At 46.6% G+C, this 26,235-nt stretch overlaps 1 protein-coding gene across 2 annotated transcripts in view; it reads left to right on the top strand.

Annotated features, from left to right (window-relative positions):
• klf13 (KLF transcription factor 13) overlaps nt 1-26,235 on the top strand; it is a 60,479-nt gene that overhangs the window by 25,469 nt on the left and 8,775 nt on the right. The window lies entirely within an intron of this gene.

Consider the following 26,235-nt stretch of genomic DNA (forward strand, 5'->3'; position numbering starts at 1 on the left):
AATGTCTATACATTTCAGCTGTTTCAAAAAGCTTCACTCTGCTATTACAGTTTTCCCTGAAAACGAGTGTTGAGCGGAACAACACCATTCTGTTTCCAACGCCCTGCTCGGCGGCGAGGAGCAACTGTCTGGCGAGTGTGGTGCTCGACCTCCGGAGGTAGCTCTCCAGACGTTTACGCGACAGTATTGTCTCTCTGAAGAACCTCTAGAAAATGTCCCTTTGCTATCGTCAATAGTCCGTCCGTCCCCCCCCGTTGCCCAACTCCCTCCCTCGCTCCCAGCCCTCCAAGACACAGACCAGTTGGGGGACGTACATTTAAGCCCCTAGGAGCTTTATTCATTAAGAGCATTAGAGACGGAAAAGTACCAGGCTTGAGTCCAAAATGGCACCCTGTTCCCTATACAGTGCACTATTTTTGAGGGATTCCCTTTGGGCCTGGGTCAAACGTAGTGCACTATATAGGGAATAGGCTACCATTTAGGACGAATCCCCAGCCTCATCCACCCTCCTCCATCTCCAGAAGGGATGAATCAGCGTAGTTTTTACTCAGCAACAGGCAGCAGTCGCCAGACTTTAGCAGAGTGGGCCTGCGTTCCAAACGGCATCCTATTCCCTATATAGTGCACTACCTTTGACCTGGGACCATAGAGCTCTGGTCAAAAGTAGTGCACTATGTAGGGAATAGGGGGGCCGTTAGGGATATAGTTTAGATGTCTGACTGCCAAATCCACATTTTCACTCGCTCTGAAGTGTGTGTCGTCCATCTCCTCCCATCTGTCTCTCCCAGCTCTCTCTCTCTCTCTCTCTCTCTCTCTCTCTCTCTCTCTGTGTCTCTCTCTCTCTCTCTCTCTCTCTCTCTGTCTCTGTCTCTGTCTCTGTCTCTGTCTCTCTCTTTCTTCTCTGGTCTTTCTGTCTCTCTCTCCCTGTGCATCTCTCTCTCTCTCTCTTTCTCTCTCTCTCTCTCTCTCTCTCGCTCTCTCTCTCTCTCTCTCTCTCTCTGTCTCTGTCTCTGTCCCTGTCTCTGTCTCTCTCTCTCTCTCTCTCTCTCTCTCTCTCTCTTTCTCTCTCTCTCTCTCTCTCTCTCTCTCTCTCTCTCTTTCTCTCTCTCTCTCTCTCTCTCTCTCTCTCTCTCTCTCTCTCTGTCTCTGTCTCTCTCTTTCTTCTCTGGTCTTTCTGTCTCTCTCTCCCTGTGCATCTCTCTCTCTCTCTCTTTCTCTCTCTCTTCCTTTCCCTCCCCCTGTAGACACCATGCCAGGTTACAGATGCAGGAAGTCCAACGTTCAGTCAGTCAGTCAGTCAGTCAGTCAGTCAGCCAGTCAGTCAGTCAGTCAGTCAGTCAGTCAGTCAGAAGGTCAGTCAGTCAGTCAGTCAGTCAGCCAGTCAGTCAGTCAGTCAGTCAGCCAGCCAGTCAGTCAGTCAGTCAGTCAGCCAGTCAGTCAGTCAGTCAGCCAGTCAGTCAGTCAGTCAGTCAGCCAGTCAGTCAGTCAGCCAGTCAGTCAGTCAGTCAGCCAGTCAGTCAGTCAGTCAGTCAGCCAGTCAGTCAGTCAGTCAGTCAGCCAGTCAGTCAGTCAGTCAGCCAGTCAGTCAGTCAGCCAGTCAGTCAGTCAGCCAGTCAGTCAGTCAGTCAGTCAGTCAGCCAGTCAGTCAGTCAGTCAGTCAGTCAGTCAGCCAGTCAGTCAGTCAGTCAGAAGGTCATTCAGTGTGTGTTCCTTCACTCTGTTGGCAGGCCACATGACAGCCAGATTGATACTCACTGTGAGTTCTGGCTGTAGAGAGCGGTGGTGAGGATGGGTGTTGGGCTATGTGTGTGTAGTCCCTCTCCTCTCCATGGAAACAAACCCAACCCTAGTGTTATCCAACCTGACTCCCCTCTCCTCTCCATGGAAACAAACCCAACCCTGGTGTGTTACAATCCCTAGTGTTATCCAACCTGACTCCCCTCTCCTCTCCATGGAAACAAACCCAACCCTGGTGTGTTACAATCCCTAGTGTTATCCAACCTGACTCCCCTCTCCTCTCCATGGAAACAAACCCAACCCTGGTGTGTTACAATCCCTAGTGATATCCAACCTGACTCCATGGACCAGGATCCACTACTCTGTTGTTACTAGGTTTAGACCGTGGACCAGGATCCACTACTCTGTTGTTACTAGGTTTAGACCGTGGACCAGGATCCACTACTCTGTTGTTACTAGATCTCTAGACCGTGGACCAGGATCCACCACTCTGTTGTTACTAGGTTTAGATCGTGGACCAGGATCCACTACTCTGTTGTTACTAGGTTTAGACCGTGGACCAGGATCCACTACTCTGTTGTTACTAGGTCTCTAGACCATGGACCAGGATCCACTACTCTGTTGTTACTAGATCTCTAGACTGTGGACCAGGATCCACTACTCTGTTGTTACTAGATCTCTAGACCGTGGACCAGGATCCACTACTCTGTTGTTACTAGATCTCTAGACCGTGGACCAGGATCCACTACTCTGTTGTTACTAGGTTTAGACCGTGCACCAGGATCCACTACTCTGTTGTTACTAGGTTTAGACCGTGGACCAGGATCCACTACTCTGTTGTTACTAGGTTTAGACCGTGGACCAGGATCCACTACTCTGTTGTTACTAGATCTCTAGACCGTGGACCAGGATCCACTACTCTGTTGTTACTAGGTTTAGACAATGGACCAGGATCCACTACTCTGTTGTTACTAGGTTTAGACCGTGGACCAGGATCCACCACTCTGTTGTTACTAGATCTCTAGACCGTGGACCAGGATCCACCACTCTGTTGTTACTAGATCTCAAGACTGTGGACCAGGATCCACTACTCTGTTGTTACTAGTGCTGAGACAGCTCCATACCGGCTGACCATCCATTCTGAGACGGTACAACAATGTGACCACACAATACAGTAGAGCTCCATCACATGTAATACGGGTAACTCAGTCAGTATTCTCATCAGGTTAACTCAGTCAGTATTCTCATCAGGTTAACTCAGTCAGTATTCTCATCAGGTTAACTCAGTCAGTATTCTCATCAGGTTAACTCAGTCAGTATTCTCATCAGGTTAACTCAGTCAGTATTCTCATCAGGTTAACTCAGTCAGTATTCTCATCAGGTTAATTCAGTCAGTATTCTCATCAGGTTAACTCAGTCTGTCACGTATTATCAAGGTGGGTGGAATCAGGCGCAGAGAGCAGGTTACAGTGAATCAACAGTTTTATTCTCCGGTGAACCAAACACGGTCAACCCAACATACCGGGTGAAATAATCCAACACAGGATCAAAAATTATACCGGAGGAAATAACACACACGTATTAACCAAAATACATGAAAACAAACAATCCCGCACAAAACAAGGGCGGGACAACCTACTACATATAAGGACGTTAATTAAACTAAAATACACACAGGTGAAACTAATAAGACAAAACCAACAGACAAACGAAAAAGGGATCGGTGGTGGCTAGTAGGACGGTGACGACGACCGCCGAGCACCGCCCGAACAGGCAGGAGAGCCAACTTCGGCGGAAGTCGTGACACAGTCAGTATTCTCATCAGGTTAACTCATCAGGTTAACTCAGTCAGTATTCTCATCAGGTTAACCCAGTCAGTATTCTCATCAGGTTAACCCAGTCAGTATTCTCATCAGGTTAACTCAGTCAGTATTCTCATCAGGTTAACTCAGTCAGTGTTCTCATCAGGTTAACTCATCAGGTTAACTCAGTCAGTGTTTTCATCAGGTTAACCCAGTCAGTGTTCTCATCAGGTTAATTAACCCAGTCAGTATTCTCATCAGGTTAACTCAGTCAGTATTCTCATCAGGTTAACTCTGCCAGTATTCTCATCAGGTTAACTCATCAGGTTAACTCAGTCAGTGTTCTCATCAGGTTAACTCAGTCAGTATTCTCATCAGGTTAACCCAGTCAGTATTCTGATCAGGTTAACTCAGTCAGTATTCTCATCAGGTTAACCCAGTCAGCATTCTCATCAGGTTAACCCAGTCAGTATTCTCATCAGGTTAACCCAGTCAGTATTCTCATCAGGTTAACCCAGTCAGTATTCTGATCAGGTTAACTCAGTCAGTATTCTCATCAGGTTAACCCAGTCAGTATTCTCATCAGGTTAACCCAGTCAGTATTCTCATCAGGTTAACCCAGTCAGTATTCTCATCAGGTTAACCCAGTCAGTGTTCTCATCAGGTTAACTCAGTCAGTATTCTCATCAGGTTAACCCAGTCAGTATTCTCATCAGGTTAACCCAGTCAGTATTCTCATCAGGTTAACTCAGTCAGTATTCTCATCAGGTTAACCCAGTCAGTATTCTCATCAGGTTAACCCAGTCAGTATTCTCATCAGGTTAACCCAGTCAGTATTCTCATCAGGTTAACTCTGCCAGTATTCTCATCAGGTTAACTCAGTCAGTATTCTCATCCAGGTTAACTCTGCCAGTATTCTCATCCAGGTTAACTCAGCCAGTATTCTCATCAGGTTAACTCAGTCAGTAATCTCCATTGATGAAGGTGATCTGTTCTCCATCTGAAAAGAGTTAACCATATTGGACTTCACTTGAAGGAAAGCAAACGAGCGTTTGATGTGTCAAAGCCAGTCAGACCCAGCCCTGCGTCTGGTAGTTTGAATATATCCTTACTAATAAAACAACTGTAATGGACATGGTCTGTGTGATACAGACTGACTGAAACAGAGAGGTCTTTCTCCCTGCTGACCCACCATATTTACTCTGTACTGGGAGGTTTGTACGGTTCCGAGACTGTACACACAAACACACACACACGCAGGCACGCACACACACACACACACACACACACACACACGCAGGCACGCACACACACACACACACACGCAGGCACGCACACACACACACACACACACACACACGCAGGCACGCACACACACACACACACGCAGGCACGCACACACACACACACACACGCAGGCACGCACACACACACACACACACACACACACGCAGGCACGCACACACACACACAAACACACACACACGCAGGCACGCACACACACACACACACACACACACACGCAGGCACGCACACACACACACACACGCAGGCACGCACACACACACACACACACACACACACGCAGGCACGCACACACACACACACACACACACACACACACACACACACACACACACACACGCTGGCACGCACACACACACACACACACGCACACACACACACACACACACACAGGCACGCACACACACGCAGGCACGCACACACACACATAGGCAAGCATGCATGCACACTCACACTGAGAGTAATGAATCAGATGGTCTGGGCTCCATGTCACCACGGAAGAAAAGGAGCATTCAGCAGATGGAGGAGAGGAGGGATGGAGGGGGCAGGGGGTGAGGAGAGAAGGAGGGGGCAGGGGAAGAGGAGAGGAGGAAGGGGAGGAGGAAGGGGAGGGAGAGAGGAGAGGAGAGGAGGGCTTGAGGGGGGAGGGAGAGAGGAGAGGAGAGATGCAGAGGGTGAGGAGAGAAGGAGGGGAAGGAGGAGGGGGAGGGAGAGAGGGAGAGAGGAGAGGAGGGGGATAGGAGAAGAGAGATGGAGAGGAGGAGGGGGTACTGTTGTGTCTCTGAGCTCTGTTCCTCATTGTAACCAACACCACTCCCAGGCTGTTGTGTCTCCTCTGAGCCCTGTTCCTCAGTGTAACCAACACCACTCCCAGGCTGTTGTGTCTCCTCTGAGCCCTGTTCCTCAGTGTAACCAACACCACTCCCAGGCTGTTGTGTCTCTGAGCCCTGTTCCTCATTGTAACCAACACCACTCCCAGGCTGTTGTGTCTCTGAGCCCTGTTCCTCAGTGTAACCAACACCACTCCCAGGCTGTTGTGTCTCTGAGCCCTGTTCCTCATAGTAACCAACACCACTCCCAGGCTGTTGTGTCTCCTCTGAGCCCTGTTCCTCATTGTAACCAACACCACTCCCAGGCTGTTGTGTCTCCTCTGAGCCCTGTTCCTCAGTGTAACCAACACCACTCCCAGGCCCGTTGTGTCTCCTCTGAGCCCTGTTCCTCAGTGTAACCAACACCACTCCCAGGCCCGTTGTGTCTCCTCTGAGCCCTGTTCCTCATTGTAACCAACACCACTCCCAGGCTGTTGTGTCTCCTCTGAGCCCTGTTCCTCATTGTAACCAACACCACTCCCAGGCCCGTTGTGTCTCCTCTGTGCCCTGTTCCTTATTGTAACCAACACCACTCCCAGGCTGTTGTGTCTCCTCTGTGCCCTGTTCCTTATTGTAACCAACACCACTCCCAGGCTGTTGTGTCTCCTCTGTGCCCTGTTCCTTATTGTAACCAACACCACTCCCAGGCTGTTGTGTCTCCTCTGAGCCCTGTTCCTCAGTGTAACCAACACCACTCCCAGGCTGTTGTGTCTCCTCTGAGCCCTGTTCCTCATTGTAACCAACACCACTCCCAGGCCCGTTGTGTCTCCTCTGTGCCCTGTTCCTTATTGTAACCAACACCACTCCAGGCTGTTGTGTCTCCTCTGTGCCCTCTGTGAGAGAGCCAGTTTCACCAAAACATCAGTGTTGACGAGGCCCCTGGCCTCTGGGACTGGTGCCGTTGTGCATCCGATGGCGTCGTTCATTAAAGCTTTGGGTTGTCAACAGCACCACAGTTGAGGGTTTTTGCCACATTACTGTATAATGTGTTATGGGTAAAACTCTTTGGATTAAATCATCTCTCTAGGCCCCAGTACTATCATGGTATTATGGGGATTGCTAGCAGCGTCCGTTGGGGTTAACTGTTTACTAGCTGTGTTAACCTTCTCCTCCTTGTCGGTTAACTAGCGTTAACTAGCGTTAACTAGCGTTGAAAAGACTAAGGCCGGGGTTACACTGAAGCTGCGTAATAGTGCACTGTAACTGACTTTGAAAAGGGCTTTTCCCATTGGGCGGTGGTTACCGTGACTACGATCTCCACAAACACCTCTTTTAAAAGGGCTTTCCCATTGGGCGGTATTTACCGTGACTACGATCTCCACAAACACCGCTTTGAAAAGGGCTTTCCCATTGGGCGGTATTTACCGTGACTACGATCTAAACAAACACAGCTTTTAAAAGGGCTTTCCCATTGGGCGGTAGTTACCGTGACTACGATCTCCACAAACACCACTTTTAAAAGGGCTTTCCCATTGGGCGGTATTTACCGTGACTACGATCTCCACAAACACCTCTTTTAAAAGGGCTTTCCCATTGGGCGGTATTTACCGTGACTACGATCTCCACAAACACCGCTTTGAAAAGGGCTTTCCCATTGGGCGGTATTTACCGTGACTACGATCTCCACAAACACCGCTTTGAAAAGGGCTTTCCCATTGGGCGGTATTTACCGTGACTACGATCTAAACAAACACCGCTTTGAAAAGGGCTTTCCCATTGGGCGGTATTTACCGTGACTACGATCTAAACAAACACCGCTTTTAAAAGGGCTTTCCCATTGGGCGGTATTTACCGTGACTACGATCTCCACAAACACCGCTTTGAAAAGGGCTTTCCCATTGGGCGGTATTTACCGTGACTACGATCTAAACAAACACCGCTTTTAAAAGGGCTTTCCCATTGGACAGTATTTACCGTGACTACGATCTCCACAAACACCTCTTTGAAAAGGGCTTTCCCATTGGGCGGTATTTACCGTGACTACGATCTAAACAAACACCGCTTTGAAAAGGGCTTTCCCATTGGGCGGTATTTACCGTGACTACGATCTCCACAAAAACACGTAAACATCTCTTTTAAAAGGGCTTTCCCATTGGACAGTATTTACCGTGACTACGATCTCCACAAACACCTCTTTGAAAAGGGCTTTCCCATTGGGCGGTATTTACCGTGACTACGATCTAAACAAACACCGCTTTGAAAAGGGCTTTCCCATTGGGCGGTATTTACCGTGACTACGATCTCCGCAAAAACACGTAAACATCTCTTTTAAAAGCTGCATTGTGGACGGCGCTCCAAGGGTTGAATCCTGGCCATGAGGTGTCTTTCTCCCAGGCCAACAGTAGAGAAGAACAGGGTGAGGTTAAGATGGGTCAGACCAGACTAAACGAGAGCAGAGCAAGGCGAGTTTAAGATGGCTTAGACCAGACTAGATGAGAGCAGAGCAAGGTTAAGATGGCTTAGACCAGACTAGATGAGAGCAGAGCAGAACCAGGTTAAGATGGCTTAGACCAAATGAGAGAAGAGCAGGGCAAGGTTAAGATGGGTTAGACCAGACTAGATGAGAGCAGAGCAGAGCCAGGTTAAGATCAGTTAGACCAGACTAGATGAGAGCAGAGCCAGGTTAAGATGAGTTAGACCAAATGAGAGAAGAGCAGAGCAAGGTTAAGATGGGATAGACCAGACTAGACGAGAGCAGAGCCAGGTTAAGATGAGTTAGACCAGACTAGACGAGAGCAGAGCAGAGCCAGGTTAAGATAAGTTAGACCAGACTAGACGAGAGCAGAGCCAGGTTAAGATGAGTTAGACCAGACTAGACGAGAGCAGAGCAGAGCCAGGGTAAGATGAGTTAGACCAGACTAGACGAGAGCAGAGCTGTGCCAGGTTAAGATGAGTTAGACCAGACTAGACGAGAGCAGAGCGGAGCCAGGGTAAGAAGAGTTAGACCAGACTAGACGAGAGCAGAGCTGTGCCAGGTTAAGATAAGTTAGACCAGACTAGACGAGAGCAGAGCTGTGCCAGGTTAAGATAAGTTAGACCAGACTAGACGAGAGCAGAGCTGTGCCAGGTTAAGATGAGTTAGACCAGACTAGACGAGAGCAGAGCGGAGCCAGGGTAAGATGAGTTAGACCAGACTAGACGAGAGCAGAGCGGAGCCAGGGTAAGATGAGTTAGACCAGACTAGACGAGAGCAGAGCTGTGCCAGGTTAAGATAAGTTAGACCAGACTAGACGAGAGCAGAGCGGAGCCAGGGTAAGATGAGTTAGACCAGACTAGACGAGAGCAGAGCGGAGCCAGGGTAAGATGAGTTAGACCAGACTAGACGAGAGCAGAGCGGAGCCAGGGTAAGATGAGTTAGACCAGACTAGACGAGAGCAGAGCGGAGCCAGGGTAAGATGAGTTAGACCAGACTAGACGAGAGCAGAGCGGAGCCAGGGTAAGAAGAGTTAGACCAGACTAGACGAGAGCAGAGCGGAGCCAGGTTAAGATGAGTTAGACCAGACTAGACGAGAGCAGAGCGGAGCCAGGGTAAGATGAGTTAGATAGACTACTAGAGGGCTAGTTAATCCTATTGATCATGGGACTGTTTCATCGTGTTCACAGTGATTACCCTCTAACTGCTACTCCATTAAAGAAAGGACTTGTGTGCTGAGGGGAAGACTGGATGTGTAAACACAGGACATCTGGCCTTGTTGACGTTGTCTTGTTGTTGTTCTTCGAGGTTCTCTCTGTTCCTCATTGGCTTTAACTAGCTACAATATATATGTGACTATAATGGATATCAACAGTGTTTTAACTAGGTACAGTATATATGTGACTATAATGGATATAAACAGTGTTTTAACTAGGTACAGTATATATGTGACTATAATGGATATAAACAGTGTTTTAACTAGGTACAGTATATATGTGACTATAATGGATATAAACAGTGTTTTAACTAGCTACAGTATATATGTGACTATAATGGATATCAACAGTGTTTTAACTAGCTACAATATATATGTGACTATAATGGATATCAACAGTGTTTTAACTAGGTACAGTATATATGTGACTATAATGGATATAAACAGTGTTTTAACTAGGTACAGTATATATGTGACTATAATGGATATAAACAGTGTTTTAACTAGGTACAGTATATATGTGACTGTATGGGCTACAATATGGAGGTATTATAACTCAGGCCCTATATGGACTACTATATGGAGGTAATATAACTCAGGCCCTATATGGACTACTATATGGAGGTATTATAACTCAGGCCCTATATGGACTACTATATGGAGGTATTATAACTCAGGCCCTATATGGAGGTAATATAACTCAGGCCCTATATGGAGGTAATTTAACTCAGGCCCTATATGGACTACTATATGGAGGTAATATAACTCAGGCCCTATATGCACTACTATATGGAGGTAATATAACTCAGGCCCTATATGGAGGTAATATAACTCAGGCCCTATATGGACTACTATATGGAGGTAATATAACTCAGGCCCTATATGGACTACTATATGGAGGTATTATAACTCAGGCCCTATATGGAGGTAATATAACTCAGGCCCTATATGGACTACTATATGGAGGTATTATAACTCAGGCCCTATATGGAGGTATTATAACTCAGGCCCTATATGGACTACTATATGGAGGTAATATAACTCAGGCCCTATATGGACTACTATATGGAGGTATTATAACTCAGGCCCTATATGGAGGTAATATAACTCAGGCCCTATATGGATTACTATATGGAGGTAATATAACTCAGGCCCTATATGGATTACTATATGGAGGTATTATAACTCAGGCCCTATATGGACTACTATATGGAGGTATTATAACTCAGGCCCTATATGGAGGTATTATAACTCAGGCCCTATATGGACTACTATATGGAGGTAATATAACTCAGGCCCTATATGGACTACTATATGGAGGTATTATAACTCAGGCCCTATATGGAGGTAATATAACTCAGGCCCTATATGGACTACTATATGGAGGTAATATAACTCAGGCCCTATATGGACTACTATATGGAGGTATTATAACTCAGGCCCTATATGGAGGTAATATAACTCAGGCCTGTCAGGTCTGTCTGTCTGTGTGTCTGTCGGTTCGTACACTGTGCCTGCCTATTGGAATTTTACGATTCAAATCTCATGGAGAGTTTGTGAACCGGAGACACGACGTATGCACACACACACACACACACACACACACACACACACACACACACACACACACACACACACACACACACACACACACACACACACACACAGATGATGCTATCTGCTATTGCGCGTTGAAGTGGTTGTGCGGGGAACTGAGACTACCTGAGTGAGACACACACACACACACACACACACACCGCAGTGATTGGAATGACTCAATGACTTTCACAAGGTGTTCTCTCTGTGTGTGTGTGTGTGTGTCTCACTCAGGTAGTCTCAGTTCTCCCACGCAGCCACTTCAGCACGCTATATCAGATAGTAGCTACTACAGTCCTTTACATGAAGCGTTTTAAAAGTTGCAGGAAAGTGCTCCTGCTATTAAGATTCTACATCTGCACTGTGTGTGTGTGTGTGTGTGTGTGTGTGTGTGTGTGTGTGTGTGTGTGTGTGTGTGTGTGTGTGTGTGTGTGTGTGTGTGTGTGTGTGTGTGTGTGTGTGATTGCCCTGAAACCTCCATAATCCTGATGATTTCTAAATGCACCCATAATTTGAGTCAGCAGCTACTCTTCCTGGGGTTTATTAGGATCCTCATTAGCTGTTGCCATAGCAGCAGCTACTCTTCCTGGGGTTTATTAGGATCCTCATTAGCTGTTGCCATAGCAGCAGCTACTCTTCTTGGGGTTTATTAGGATCCTCATTAACTGTTGTCATAGCAGCAGCTACTCTTCCTGGGGTTTATTAGGATCCTCATTAACTGTTGCCATAGCAGCAGCTACTCTTCTTGGGGTTTATTAGGATCCTCATTAACTGTTGTCATAGCAGCAGCTACTCTTCCTGGGGTTTATTAGGATCCTCATTAACTGTTGTCATAGCAGCAGCTACTCTTCCTGGGGTTTATTAGGATCCTCATTAACTGTTGTCATAGCAGCAGCTACTCTTCCTGGGGTTTATTAGGATCCTCATTAACTGTTGTCATAGCAGCAGCTACTCTTCCTGGGGTTTATTAGGATCCTCATTAACTGTTGTCATAGCAGCAGCTACTCTTCCTGGGGTTTATTAGGATCCTCATTAACTGTTGTCATAGCAGCAGCTACTCTTCCTGGGGTTTATTAGGATCCTCATTAACTGTTGTCATAGCAGCAGCTACTCTTCCTGGGGTTTATTAGGATCCTCATTAACTGTTGTCATAGCAGCAGCTACACTTCCTGTGATTTATTAGGATCCTCATTAACTGTTGCCATAGCAGCAGCTATACTTCCTGGGGTTTATTAGGATCCTCATTAACTGTTGCCATAGCAGCAGCTACTCTTCCTGGGGTTTATTAGGATCATCATTAACTGTTGCCATTGCAGCAGCTACTCTTCCTGGGGTTTATTAGGATCCTCATTAACTGTTGCCATAGCAGCAGCTACTCTTCCTGGGGTTTATTAGGATCCTCATTAACTGTTGTCATAGCAGCAGCTACTCTTCCTGGGGTTTATTAGGATCCTCATTAACTGTTGCCATAGCAGCAGCTACTCTTCCTGGGGTTTATTAGGATCCTCATTAACTGTTGTCATAGCAGCTACTCTTCCTGGGGTTCATTAGGATCCTCATTAACTGTTGCCATAGCAGCAGCTACTCTTCCTGGGGTTTATTAGGATCCTCATTAACTGTTGTCATAGCAGCAGCTACTCTTCCTGGGGTTTATTAGGATCCTCATTAACTGTTGTCATAGCAGCTACTCTTCCTGGGGTTTATTATGAGCCTCATTAACTGTTGTCATAGCAGCTACTCTTCCTGGGGTTTATTAGGATCCTCATTAACTGTTGCCATAGCAGCAGCTACACTTCCTGGGGTTTATTAGGATCCTCATTAACTGTTGTCATAGCAGCAGCTACTCTTCCTGGGGTTTATTAGGATCCTCATTAACTGTTGCCATAGCAGCAGCTACTCTTCCTGGGGTTTATTAGGATCCTCATTAACTGTTGTCATAGCAGCTACTCTTCCTGGGGTTTATTAGGATCCTCATTAACTGTTGCCATAGCAGCAGCTACTCTTCCTGGGGTTTATTAGGATCCTCATTAACTGTTGCCATAGCAGCAGCTACACTTCCTGGGGTTTATTAGGATCCTCATTAACTGTTGCCATAGCAGCAGCTACACTTCCTGGGGTTTATTAGGATCCTCATTAACTGTTGCCATAGCAGCAGCTACACTTCCTGGGGTCCACACAGAACATAGAACATGACATAATACAGAACATCGATAGACAAGAACAGCTCAAGGACTGAACTGTACAAAAAGGACCTGTCCGTTGGCCTGTCCTTTGGCCTGTCTGTTGGCCTGTCTGGTGACCTGTCTGTTGGCCTGTCTGTTGGCCTGTCTGGTGGCCTGTCTGTTGGCCTGTCTGTTGGCCTGTCTGTTGGCCTGTCTGTTGGCCTGTCTGGTGGCTTGTCTGTTGGCCTGTCTGTTGGCCTGTCTGGTGGCCTGTCTGTTGGCCTGTCTGGTGGCCTGTCTGTTGGCCTGTCTGGTGGCCTGTCTGTTGGCCTGTCTGTTGACCTGTCTGTTGGCCTGTCTGTTGGCCTGTCCGTTGGCCTGTCTGGTGACCTGTCTGTTTGCCTGTCTGTTGGCCTGTCTGTTGGCCTGTCCGTTGGCCTGTCTGGTGACCTGTCTGTTGGCCTGTCTGTTGGCCTGTCTGTTGGCCTGTCTGGTGACCTGTCTGTTGGCCTGTCTGGTGGGGTAACTATGTCTGTCAGAACTACGGTATATGTAAATCGATTGTACAGTCAATTTGGAATTTTCAACACAATAATATTTTCTCACAATTGAACAAGAATTGATGCAGTCAATCTCTCCTCTCTACTCTGACCCAAGAGAGGCTGACATGCATACTGCTGACATTAGTTCTCTGTGTCCATCAAAGGTCAAGACCTGATTCTCTGTTCTGGGCCAGCTGCAGCTTTTCTAGGTCCTTCTTTGCAGCACTTGGCCAATATCACCAGACAATAGTCAAGATTAGATGAAACTAGAGCTGTGGTGTTAAACATGCTGAGCATCTCTTTAAACCGACACCTCTGTGTTTGACCTCTCTAACAGTGTTTTAATCTGTGTGTTTGACCTCTCTAACAGTGTTTTAATCTGTGTGTTTGACCTCTCTAACAGTGTTATAATCTGTGTGTTTGACCTCTCTAACAGTGTTTTAATCTGTGTGTTTGACCTCTCTATGAACTAACAGTGTTATAATCTGTGTTTGACCTCTCTATGAACTAACAGTGTTATAATCTGTGTGTTTGACTTCTCTATGAACTAACATTGTTATAATCTCTGTGTTTGACCTCTCTATGAACTAACATTGTTATAATCTCTGTGTTTGACCTCTCTATGAACTAACATTGGTATAATCTGTGTGTTTGACCTCTCTATGAACTAACAGTGTTATAATCTGTGTGTTTGACCACTCTATGAACTAACATTGTTATAATCTATGTGTTTGACCTCTCTATGAACTAACAGTGTTATAATCTGTGTGTTTGATCTCTCTATGAACTAACAGTGTTTTAATCTGTGTGTTTGATCTCTCTATGAACTAACAGTGTTTTAATCTGTGTGTTTGACCTCTCTATGAACTAACAGTGTTATAATCTGTGTGTTTGACCTCTCTATGAACTAACAGTGTTTTAATCTGTGTGTTTGACCTCTCTATGAACTAACAGTGTTTTAATCTGTGTGTTTGACCACTCTATGAACTAACATTGTTATAATCTATGTGTTTGACCTCTCTATGAACTAACAGTGTTATAATCTGTGTGTTTGATCTCTCTATGAACTAACAGTGTTTTAATCTATGTGTTTGACCTCTCTATGAACTAACAGTGTTATAATCTGTGTGTTTGACCTCTCTATGAACTAACAGTGTTTTAATCTGTGTGTTTGACCTCTCTATGAACTAACAGTGTTTTAATCTGTGTGTTTGACCACTCTATGAACTAACATTGTTATAATCTATGTGTTTGACCTCTCTATGAACTAACAGTGTTATAATCTATGTGTTTGACCTCTCTATGAACTAACAGTGTTATAATCTGTGTGTTTGATCTCTCTATGAACTAACAGTGTTTTAATCTGTGTGTTTGACCTCTCTATGAACTAACAGTGTTTTAATCTGTGTGTTTGGCCACTCTATGAACTAACATTGTTATAATCTATGTGTTTGACCTCTCTATGAACTAACAGTGTTATAATCTGTGTGTTTGACCTCTCTATGAACTAACAGTGTTATAATCTGTGTGTTTGACCTCTCTATGAACTAACAGTGTTATAATCTGTGTGTTTGACCTCTCTATGAACTAACAGTGTTATAATCTGTGTGTTTGACCTCTCTATGAACTAACAGTGTTTTAATCTGTGTGTTTGACCTCTCTATGAACTAACAGTGTTATAATCTGTGTTTGACCTCTCTATGAACGAACAGTGTTATAATCTGTGTTTGACCTCTCTATGAACGAACAGTGTTATAATCTGTGTGTTTGACCTCTCTATGAACTAACAGTGTTATAATCTGTGTGTTTGACCTCTCTATGAACAAACAGTGTTATAATCTGTGTGTTTGACCTCTCTATGAACTAACAGTGTTATAATCTGTGTGTTTGACCCACGGGACCTCCTGTCTCTCCTCTCTCCTGTCTCTCCTGTCCTCCTGTCTCTCCTGTCTCTCTTCTGTCTCTCCTGTCTCCCCTGTCTCTCCTGTCTCCCCTGTCTCTCCTGTCTCTCCTGTCTCTCCTGTCTCCCCTGTCTCCCCTGTTACTCCTGTCTCTCCTGTCTCCCCTGTCTCTTCTGTCTCCCCTGTCCCCTGTTACTCCTGTCTCTCCTGTCTCCCCTGTCTCTCCTGTCTCTCCTGTGTCCCCTGTCTCCCCTGTTACTCCTGTCTCTCCTGTCTCCCCTGTCTCTCCTGTCTCCCCTGTCTCTCCTGTCTCCCCTGTCTCCCCTGTCTCTCCTGTCTCATCTGTCTCCCCTGTCTCCCCTGTCTCTCCTGTCTCTCCTGTCTCTCCTCTCACTCCTGTCACTCCTGTCTCTCCTGTCTCTCCTGTCTCTCCTGTCACTCCTGTCTCTCCTGTCTCTCCTGTCTCCCCTGTCTCTCCTGTCTCTCCTGTCTCTCCTGTCTCTCCTCTCACTCCTGTCACTCCTGTCTCTCCTGTCTCTCCTGTCTCTCCTGTCTCTCCTCTCCCCTGTCTCTCCATTCCTACTGTCTCTCCTGTCTCATCTGTCTCTCCTGTCTCTCCTGGCTACTGACTGTGAATGAGGGTGTTTACATAAGAGAGCAGCTACTGTGACATAATGAGAGTTAGGGCCTGAGGGGAGATTCTGCTGTTTGGCCACAGATGTACTGGAGCTACTGTACACACGCACACGCACGCACACACACACACACACACACACACACACACACAGGATTGACGTAACGGCCTCACAATAGAAGTGGGTCAATGTGTTCATTCTAACGAATGAAATCTTCCCTGATTACCGCTGGCTCTCCCATTCCCAGAAAGGGTGTGTGTTTGCCTGGGGCAGAACACCAGAGAAGGGCCACTTATCAGGAAGTTAAGAAGGCATCACGGAGCACTGTGCCCTAACGACTAGGAACACGCACACAGAGGTCACACAAGGCAAAAGACATGGGTCTGAAATAAATATTTGTTTTCATATTCCGGCATGAATCAGTTGTAGTCTATGGGTGTTATTAGCATAGCATCATGAATCAGTTGTAGTCTATGGGTGTTATTAGCATAGCATCATGAATCAGTTGTAGTCTATGGGTGTTAGTTGCATCATGAATCAGTTGTAGTCTATGGGTGTTAGTAGCATCATGAATCAGTTGTAGTCTATGGGTGTTATTAGCATAGCATCATGAATCAGTTGTAGTCTATGGCTGTTATTAGCATAGCATCATGAATCAGTTGTGGTCTATGGCTGTTAGCAGCATCTAGCATCATGAATCAGTTGTAGTCTATGGCTGTTATTAGCATCATGAATCAGTTGTAGTCTATGACTGTTAGCAGCATCTAGCATCATGAATCAGTTGTAGTCTATGGGTGTTAGCAGCATCTAGCATCATGAATCAGTTGTGGTCTATGACTGTTAGCAGCATCTAGCATCATGAATCAGTTGTAGTCTATGGCTGTTAGCAGCATCTAGCATCATGAATCAGTTGTAGTCTATGGGTGTTAGCAGCATCTAGCATCATTAATCAGTTGTAGTCTATGGCTGTTAGCAGCAGCTAGCATCATGAATCAGTTGTAGTCTATGGGTGTTAGCAGCATCTAGCATCATGAATCAGTTGTAGTATATGGCTGTTAGCAGCATCATGAATCAGTTGTAGTCTATGGCTGTTAGCAGCAGCTAGCATCATGAATCAATTGTAGTCTATGGGTGTTAGCAGCATCTAGCATCATGAATCAGTTGTAGTCTATGGCTGTTAGCAGCAGCTAGCATCATGAATCAGTTGTGGTCTATGACTGTTAGCAGCATCTAGCATCATGAATCAGTTGTGGTCTATGACTGTTAGCAGCATCTAGCATCATGAATCAGTTGTAGTCTATGGCTGTTAGCAGCATCTAGCATCATGAATCAGTTGTGGTCTATGTCTGTTATTAACATCTAGCATCATGAATCAGTTGTGGTCTATGACTGTTAGCAGCATCTAGCATCATGAATCAGTTGTAGTCTATGGCTGTTATTAACATCTAGCATCATGAATCAGTTGTGGTCTATGGCTGTTAGCATCATCTAGCATCATGAATCAGTTGTAGTCTATGGCTGTTAGCAGCACAGCATCATGAATCAGTTGTAGTCTATGGCTGTTAGCAGCATCTAGCATCATGAATCAGTTGTAGTCTATGTCTGTTAGCATCATCTAGCATCATGAATCAGTTGTGGTCTATGACTGTTAGCAGCATCTAGCATCATGAATCAGTTGTAGTCTATGGCTGTTATTAACATCTAGCATCATGAATCAGTTGTGGTCTATGGCTGTTAGCATCATCTAGCATCATGAATCAGTTGTAGTCTATGGCTGTTAGCAGCACAGCATCATGAATCAGTTGTAGTCTATGGCTGTTAGCAGCATCTAGCATCATGAATCAGTTGTAGTCTATGGCTGTTAGCAGCATAGCATCATGAATCAGTTGTAGTCTATAGGTGTTATTAGCATCTAGCATCATGAATCAGTTGTAGTCTATGTCTGTTAGCATCATCTAGCATCATGAATCAGTTGTAGTCTATGTCTGTTAGCATCATCTAGCATCATGAATCAGTTGTAGTCTATGTCTGTTAGCATCATCTAGCATCATGAATCAGTTGTAGTCTATGTCTGTTAGCATCATCTAGCATCATGAATCAGTTGTGGTCTATGGCTGTTAGCAGCATCTAGCATCATGACTCAGTTGTGGTCTATGACTGTTAGCAGCATCTAGCATCATGAATCAGTTGTAGTCTATGGCTGTTAGCAGCATCTAGCATCATGAATCAGTTGTAGTCTATGGCTGTTAGCAGCATAGCATGCCTCATGCTAGTTTTGTTTGTCCTGAAACAATCATCCCACTTGACTGTAAGTTCGTCCCAAATGGCACCCTATTCCCTTTATAGTGCACTACTTTTGACCAGGACCCATAGCCTACATAGTGCACTATACAGGGAGTAGTGTGCCATTTGGGACAGAGGCTGTGGCTCCCCTCATTGTTTCCCTCTTTAAGGACAAAGAGCTGTTCTCAAAGCGGCTCCCTCCACAGCGACGTTCTGTTTCTTCCATCCTGACCAGGAAAACAACCCCTGCGTGTGAGTGTGTGCGTGTCTGAACTGCTTGCGCACGTGCCTGTGTATGTGTGTGTGTGTGTGTGTGTGTGTGTGTGTGCCTGCTCTTGTTTTGTTCACAAAACAGCCAGTACAACCCAAAGGCAAGCCTGACCTTATATCAGGGTGACTAGTTCTCTGTAGTTATAGCAGGCCTTATGTCAGGGTGACTAGTTCTCTGTAGTTATAGCAGGTCTTATGTCAGGGTGACTAGTTCTCTGTAGTTATAGCAGGCCTTATGTCAGGGTGACTAGTTCTCTGTAGTTACAGCAGGTCTTATGTCAGGGTGACTAGTTCTCTGTAGTTATAGCAGGTCTGACCTTATGTCAGGGTGACTAGTTCTCTGTAGTTACAGCAGGTCTTATGTCAGGGTGACTAGTTCTCTGTAGTTACAGCAGGTCTTATGTCAGGGTGACTAGTTCTCTATAGTTACAGCAGGTCTTATGTCAGGGTGACTAGTTCTCTGTAGGTACAGCAGGTCTTATGTCAGGGTGACTAGTTCTCTATAGTTACAGCAGGTCTTATGTCAGGGTTACTAGTTCTCTGTAGTTACAGCAGGCCTTATGTCAGGGTGACTAGTTCTCTATAGTTACAGCAGGTCTAATGTCAGGGTGACTAGTTCTCTGTAGGTATAGCAGGTCTTGTGTCAGGGTGACTAGTTCTCTGTAGTTATAACAGGTCTTATGTCAGGGTGACTAGTTCTCTGTAGTTATTGCAGGTCTTATGTCAGGGTGACTAGTTCTCTGTAGTTACAGCAGGTCTTATGTCAGGGTGACTAGTTCTCTGTAGTTATAACAGGTCTTATGTCAGGGTGACTAGTTCTCTGTAGTTACAGCAGGTCTTATGTCAGGGTGACTAGTTCTCTGTAGTTATAGCAGGTCTTATGTCAGGGTGACTAGTTCTCTGTACTTATAGCAGGTCTTATGTCAGGGTGACAAGTTGTCTGTAGTTACAGCAGGTCTTATGTCTGGGTGACTAGTTCTCTGTAGTTACAGCAGGCCTTATGTCAGGGTGACTAGTTCTCTGTAGTTACAGTAGGTCTTATGTCAGGGTGACTAGTTCTCTGTAGTTACAGCAGGTCTGACCTTATGTCAGGGTGACTAATTCTCTGTAGTTATAGCAGGTCTGTCCTTATGTCAGGGTGACTAGTTCTCTGTAGTTACAGCAGGTCTGACCTTATGTCAGGGTGACTAGTTCTCTGTAGTTATAGCAGGTCTGACCTTATGTCAGGGTGACTAGTTCTCTGTAGATACAGCAGGCCTTATGTCAGGGTGACTAGTTCTCTGTAGTTATAGCAGATCTTATGTCAGGGTGACTAGTTCTCTGAAGTTACAGCAGGTCTGACCTTATGTCAGGGTGACTAGTTCTCTGTAGTTATAGCAGGTCTTATGTCAGGGTGACTAGTTCTCTGTAGATACAGCAGGCCTTATGTCAGGGTGGCTAGTACTCTGTAGTTATTGCAGGTCTTATGTCAGGGTGACTAGTTCTCTGTAGTTACAGCAGGTCTTATGTCAGGGTGACTAGTTCTCTGTAGTTATAGCAGGTCTTATGTCAGGGTGACTAGTTCTCTGTAGTTATAGCAGGTCTTATGTCAGGGTGACTAGTTCTCTGTAGTTATAGCAGGTCTTATGTCAGGGTGGCTAGTTCTCTGTAGTTATAGCAGGTCTTATGTCAGGGTGACTAGTTCTCTGTAGTTACAGCAGGTCTTATGTCAGGGTGACTAGTTCTCTGTAATTACAGCAGGTCTTATGTCAGGGTGACTAGTTCTCTGTAGTTATAGCAGGTCTTATGTCAGGGTAACTAGTTCTCTGTAGTAATAGCAGGTCTGACCTTATGTCAGGGTGACTAGTTATCTGTAGTTACAGCAGGCCTTATGTCAGGGTAACTAGTTCTCTGTAGATATAGCAGGTCTTATGTCAGGGTGACTAGTTCTCTGTAGTTACAGCAGGTCTGACCTTATGTCAGGGTGACTAGTTATCTGTAGTTACAGCAGGCCTTATGTCAGGGTAACTAGTTCTCTGTAGATATAGCAGGTCTTATGTCAGGGTGACTAGTTCTCTGTAGTTACAGCAGGAACACATAAACATCATTCAGACATTTCCAGCTTGTTGGCTTTTACTGTTATTGTTCCGAAGCAATAACACTTATGATGTGGGCGGGGCTGGAGCCGCCAGGCTGTATGGAGGACAGAGTTACCCTGAGTCCCAAGTGACACTCTATTTCCCTATGTAGTGCACTACTTCTGTCTACAGTAGTGGACTATAGGGAATAGGGTTCCATTTGGGTCACAATCATAGCGTGTCACAGCAGCATGACAGAACAAAAGTCCATAGTTCAGTATGTTTCTATAGCCACCACTCTCCTCTCTCCTCCTTTCCAGAACCAGAGGGTCGTATGTTTCTATAGCCACCCACTCTCCTCTCTCCTCCTTTCCAGAACCAGAGGGTCGTATGTTTCTATAGCCACCCACTCTCCTCTCTCCTCCTTTCCAGAACCAGAGGGTCGTATGTTTCTATAGCCACCCACTCTCCTCTCTCCTCCTTTCCAGAACCAGAGGGTCGTATGTTTCTATAGCCACCCACTCTCCTCTCTCCTCCTTTCCAGAACCAGAGGGTCGTATGTTTCTATAGCCACCCACTCTCCTCTCTCCTCCTTTCCAGAACCAGAGGGTCGTATGTTTCTATAGCCACCACTCTCCTCTCTCCTCCTTTCCAGAACCAGAGGGTCGTAGTTTCAGGCTTTGTGTGGGTTTCACTACTGTTCTCCAGAACCAGAGGGCCGTAGTTACAGGCTTTGTGTGGGTTTTACTACTGTTCTCTAGAACCAGAGGGTCGTAGTTTCAGGCTTTGTGTGGGTTTCACTACTGTTCTCCAGAACCAGAGGGTCGTAGTTTCAGGCTTTGTGTGGGTTTCACTACTGTTCTCCAGAACCAGAGGGTCGTAGTTACAGGCTTTGTGTGGGTTGTTCTCCAGAACCAGAGGGTCGTAGTTACAGGCTTTGTGTGGGTTGTTCTCCAGAACCAGAGGGTCGTAGTTACAGGCTTTATGTGGGTTTGTCCGGCTTTATGGGTGTGTCTGCCCATGTGGATGTGTCGGCCCATGTGGGTGTGCCTGCCCATGTGGGTGTGTCTGCCCATGTGGGTGTGTCTGCCCATGTGGGTGTGTCTGCCCATGTGGGTGTGTCTGCCCATGTGGATGTGTCGGCCCATGTGGGTGTGTCTGCCCATGTGGGTGTGTCTGCCCATGTGGGTGTGCCTGCCCATGTGGGTGTGTCTGCCCATGTGGGTGTGTCTGCCCATGTGGGTGTGTCTGACCATGTGGGTGTGTCTGGCCATGTGGGTGTGTCTGGCCATGTGGGTGTGTCTGGCGATGTGCTTGTGACCATGTGGGTGTGTCTGGCTATGTGGGTGTGTCTGGCCATGTGGGTGTGTCTGGCCATGTGGGTGTGTCTGGCCATGTGGGTGTGTCTGCCCATGTGGGTGTGTCTGCCCATGTGGGTGTGTCTGCCCATGTGGGTGTGTCTGACCATGTGGGTGTGTCTGGCCATGTGGGTGTGTCTGACCATGTGGGTGTGTCTGGCCATGTGGGTGTGTCTGGCCATGTGGGTGTGTCTGCCATGTGGGTGTGTCTGCCCATGTGGGTGTGTCTGCCCATGTGGGTGTGTCTGCCCATGTGGGTGTGTCTGCCCATGTGGATGTGTCTGCCCATGTGGGTGTGTCTGCCCATGTGGGTGTGTCTGCCCATGTGGGTGTGTCTGACCATGTGGGTGTGTCTGGCCATGTGGGTGTGTCTGGCCATGTGGGTGTGTCTGCCCATGTGGGTGTGTCTGCCCATGTGGGTGTGTCTGCCATGTGGGTGTGTCTGCCCATGTGGGTGTGTCTGCCCATGTGGGTGTGTCTGCCCATGTGGGTGTGTCTGCCCATGTGGGTGTGTCTGCCCATGTGGATGTGTCTGCCCATGTGGGTGTGTCTGCCCATGTGGGTGTGTCTGCCCATGTGGGTGTGTCTGTTTATAGGCAGTCTGTAGCCACAGCTCAGGAGAAACTAGTCAGAACTCAGAACTAATTACTGGGTATCCCGTGTCACCAACCACCATTTTGTGAAAGCACATTGGGTTAAGGACTGAGTTGGACACAGTCATTCATGCTAGAATCTAGATGATGGATTCCAGGACTGACATTTTTTTTCTGAGTGAACTATCTAGCTAAATACAGATAGCCCAAGTGTCCTTAACAGATAGCTAGAGTACTGTTAGTGTATTCTAGTGTTGTTGTCATCACTATAGTGTATGTTCAGAGAAACCATTCTGATTACAGTACTTGTAGTGAACACGATGGGAGACAGAGAGTTGGTTTCAAGCGCAGGGCGCAGCTGGTGTTTATTGTAAAGGACCACAGGAGGAGGCAGGTAGCTGGGTCCAGGGGCAGGCAGAAGGTCATACACAGGAGGAGGCAGGTAGCTGGGTCCAGGGGCAGGCAGAAGGTCATACACAGGAGGAGGCAGGTAGCTGGGTCCAGGGACAGGCAGAAGGTCATACACAGGAGGAGGCAGGTGGCTGGGTCCAGGGGCAGGTAGCTGGGTCCAGGGGCAGGTAGCTGGGTCCAGGGGCAGGTAGCTGGGTCCAGGGGCAGGCAGAAGGTCATACACAGGAGGAGGCAGGTAGCTGGGTCCAGGGGCAGGTAGCTGGGTCCAGGGACAGGTAGCTGGGTCCAGGGGCAGGTAGCTGGGTCCAGGGGCAGGCAGAAGGTCATACACAGGAGGAGGCAGGCAGCTGGGTCCAGGGGCAGGTAGCTGGGTCCAGGGGCAGGTAGCTGGGTCCAGGGGCAGGTAGCTGGGTCCAGGGGCAGGCAGAAGGTCATACAAGGTAACAGTACAGGCAGGGAAAGGGCTAGTAACGTTGTCTGGGAGATCAGGCAAGAGGTTGACGACAGGAAATCGTATCAAATGTGCAGGCAGGGAATAGGCAAACAGGTGTCGTTAGTGAGGATGGCCAAAAACTACGACACACAGGAGGACTAATATGGACAGAAACAGAGCTCCGAATAGAATGTGTATCAAAACAACAAGACCTCACAATGATGAGGTGCAAGAACTGAACTAAATAGTGTGTGGACATGACATACAGGTGTGTGAACAGGTGATCAGAATTCAGGTGATTGGGATCTGGAGAGGGAGCTGCGTTCAGAGGGGATCTAGGTGTTTGAGAGTGTACTGTTCAGAGAAATCATTCTGATTACCAGCAGTCTCCTCTCCACTGTGTTGATACCTGATGTCTGTTGAGTCATGATATCCCAGCAGTCTCCTCTCCACTGTGTTGATACCTGATGTCTGTTGAGTCATGATATCCCAGCAGTCTCCTCTCCACTGTGTTGATACCTGATGTCTGTTGAGTCATGATATCCCAGCAGTCTCCTCTCCACTGTGTTGATACCTGATGTCTGTTGAGTCATGATATCCCAGCAGTCTCCTCTCCACTGTGTTGATACCTGATGTCTGTTTAGTCATGATATCCCAGTAGTCTCTCCTCCACCACTGACACCTCCCAGATCCAGTCACCTCTGAAAAGCTGTTAAATATTGAAGCACTGTGATACTTTACCCTCTGCTGCTTTGTAACTGGGGCTGCTTCCCAAACGGCACTCTATTCCCTATATAGTGCACTACTGTTGACCATGGGCAAATAGGACTAGTTGTTGCGCTATGTAGGGAATAGAGTGTTGTTTGGGAAGCAGCCCTTGAGGTCACATGAACAGATGTAGTTTGTAATTCAGCTCATCTCAACAGTAAATCCCCAGCAGGCTCTTTGTGTTGCTAGGATCAGTCAGGTAGGAGGAGAAAGACAGTGTCAGTAGGTAGAGTTAGTCAGGTAGGATGATAAAGACAGTGTCTGTAGGTAGAGTTAGTCAGGTAGGATGATAAAGACAGTGTCAGTAGGTAGAGTTAGTCAGGTAGGAGGAGAAAGACCGTGTCTATAGGTAGAGTTAGTCAGGTAGGATGATAAAGACAGTGTCAGTAGGTAGAGTTAGTCAGGTAGGAGGAGAAAGACAGTGTCTGTAGGTAGCATGAGTAGGTAGAGTTAGTCAGTGTGGCAGAGTACTACTGTGTATTACCAACCTTCTGGTTGGTTCGACCTCAAATGAACATCTAATACACGTCTGTTGGAGTAATAGATGACATTGTCTTGGGAGTGCTACTGGGCGGTAGTCATTTAGACAGGTGACCTTGGCTCTCTTGGGCACAGGGACTATGGTGGTCTGCTTGAAACATATAGATATTAAAGACTGGGTCGGTAAGAGGTTGAAAATGTCAGAGTACGTGTCCTGGTAATCCGTCTGGCCCTGCGGCCTTGTGAATGTTGACCTGTTTAAAGGTCTTACTCACATCGACTATGGACAGCGTGAGCACACAGTCTTCCGGGAACAGATGGCGCTCTCACGCATGGTTCAGTGTTGCTTGCCTCGAAAGCTAGCATAGAAGGCATTTAGCTCGTCTGGTAGGCGCGGGACATATTCCAGTCTGTGCTAGCGAAACAGTCCTGTAGCTCAGGGGCTCTTATTTCCTGCAATTATACACATTTTTATCATGGGGTGCAAAGAACGTTTTGCAGTTTTAAAGCAAATTATTTTCTTGCAATTCTATACATTTGATCACGTCTAATGTGTATTCATGTGATATTTGAGTGACTCAAAAACTACAACAATATTTATGAGCTAAAAAAAGTAAGTAAAAAGACTGCCCATGGGCTGATTGATCTGGACATTCCTGACTAGTTATAAATATCTCTCTAAATGTGAACAATGACTAACATGACAAGAGGAGCTGATGATGTCATACCCCATTTAGAAATGTCACCTCGTACATTCTACTATTATAACTTTCAGGAGTAACTTTAAAGCTGGACTGAGTTCTTACAATTTTTCTTTTTTTAAGGGGGAGGGGCCCGACCCCCCCCCCCCTTCCCCCCCTGTCCGTGTGCTGTACAGAAACCCAGCCTAAAACCCCCAAACGGCAAGCAATGCAGGTGTAGAAGCACGGTGGCTAGGAAAAACTCCCTAGAAAGGCCAAAACCTAGGAAGAAACCTAGAGAGGAACCAGGCTATGTGGGGTGGCCAGTCCTCTTCTGGCTGTGCCGGGTGGAGATTATAACAGAACGTGGCCAAGATGTTCAAATGTTCATAAATGACCAGCATGGTCAAATAATAAATAATCACAGGCAGAACAGTTGAAACTGGAGCAGCAGCACGGCCAGGTGGACTGGGGACAGCAAGGAGTCATCATGTCAGGTAGTCCTGAGGCATGGTCCTAGGGCTCAGGTCCTCCGAGAGAGAGAAAGAAAGAGAGAAAGAGAGAATTAGAGAGAGCATACTTAAATTCACACAGAACACCGGATAGGACAGGAGAAGTACTCCAGATATAACAAACTGACCCTAGCCCCCCGACAAAACTACTGCAGCATAAATACAGGGGGCTGAGACAGGAGGGTGGAGTGTATAGTGGAGGGGGAGGGTGG

Source organism: Oncorhynchus mykiss, chromosome 26, assembly GCF_057628025.1.
Source record: "Oncorhynchus mykiss isolate SJ-2025 chromosome 26, ASM5762802v1, whole genome shotgun sequence".
In the NCBI taxonomy this organism is placed as follows: Eukaryota; Metazoa; Chordata; class Actinopteri; order Salmoniformes; family Salmonidae; genus Oncorhynchus; species Oncorhynchus mykiss.